This window comes from Mus caroli, unplaced genomic scaffold (assembly GCF_978045245.1).
Source record: "Mus caroli unplaced genomic scaffold, Mus_caroli_1 scaffold_19, whole genome shotgun sequence".
NCBI lineage: Eukaryota > Metazoa > Chordata > Mammalia > Rodentia > Muridae > Mus > Mus caroli.
The window spans coordinates 10,633,073-10,634,697 of record NW_028227274.1 but is presented as its reverse complement, the minus strand read 5'-3'; positions in this window follow the sequence as shown (position 1 = coordinate 10,634,697).

The window sequence follows — 1,625 nt, the reverse complement described above, 5'->3', positions numbered from 1 at the left end:
TAGTGTGAGGTGGAATCTCAAGGTTGTTTTGATTTGCATTTCAGAAGGACTCTTTTTAATCAAAACCAGTACATCTCCCATGAGCTCCTTTTGCTTACCTTATCCTAGCTGCTGTCAATGACGTTTTGAGAGGTTCTAGAACCTTCAGGATGTGGGGCCAACCAGAAGTGGAACAATGTAGGCATACCTTGATGGTTCTCATCTAGCTTTCTCCTCTTGGTCCAGCTGCTGTGTAAAGAGCATCCCCACCTGTGTCCAGACATGGAGTTGCCTCATCATGCCATGCTCATAATCAGCTGAACCTTCTGAGATCATGAGCCAAGGTAAACCTCACTGAGGTGTTAGGCATCTTTTTCACAACATGCATATGCATAACTACTAGGGATGCCAATAGCCTCAGCGCATAGACATGGCCTTGAATAGCTCTACAGAGAACTACAGCCTGCCTCTCAGCTCAGCTCTTCATCATCTAAGATAAGATAGAATCTCCAGAAATTTTTAAATCTAGTCTTGGAGACTGGTGCTCTCTAGTTTCTAAGTATCTGACCTATTTCACAAAGCCACAGCCCTGGGCAAGATTCGCTCAGTCTGCCTTCATTGGAGACCAGGGTCTTACTCTCAGTCATGAGCTGAAAACCCCACCCTAGTCGTCATGCTGCACATTCTCTCTGCCTTTTCTGCTGAGCCCAACTGACCAGGACGCTCCTCTCCTCCTCTCTCACTCATCTTCCTGTCCTCTTCTTTATTATCTCTCTCTCATCTCTCTGATTATTATGTGTCGGGAGGTATTTCTTTTCTGGTCCAGTCTATTTGGAGTTCTGTAGGCTTCTTGTATGTTCATGGGCATCTCTTTCTTTAGATTTGGGAAGTTTTCTTCTATAATTTTGTTGAAGATGTTTGCTGGTCCTTTGAGTTGAAAATCTTCATTCTCATCCACTCCTATTATCCGTAGGTTTGGTCTTCTCATTGTGTCCTGTATTTCTTGGATGTTTTGAGTTAGGGTCTTTCTGCATTTTACATTTTCCTTGATTGTTGTGCCGATGTTCTCTATGGAATCTTCTGCACCTGAGATTCTCTCTTCCATCTCTTGTATTCTGTTGCTGATGCTCGTATCTATGGTTCCAGATTTCTTTCCTAGGGTTTCTATCTCCAGTGTTGCCTCATTTTGGGTTTTCTTTATTGTGTCTACTTCCCTTTTTAGGTCTAGTATGGTTTTGTTCATTTCCATCATCTGTTTGGATGTGTTTTCCTGTTTTTCTGTAAGGACTTCTACCTGTTTGATTATGTTATCGTGTTTTTCTTTAAGGATTTGTAACTCTTTAGCAGTGTTCTCCTGCAATTCTTTAAGGGATTTTTGTGCTTTCTCTTCATTGTCTTCTGCCTGTTTAGCAGTGTTCTCCTGCATTTCTTTAAGTGTGTTATTAAAGTCCTTCTTGAAGTTCTCTATCATCATCAGGAGATATGCTTTTAAATCCGTGTCTAGCTTTTCCGGTGTGTTGGGGTGCCCTGGACTGGGCGAAGTGGGGGTGCTGGGTTCTGATGATGGTGAGTGGTCTTGGTTTCTGTTAGTAAGATTATTACGTTTACCTTTCGCCATCTGGTAATCTCTGGGGTTAGTTGTTATC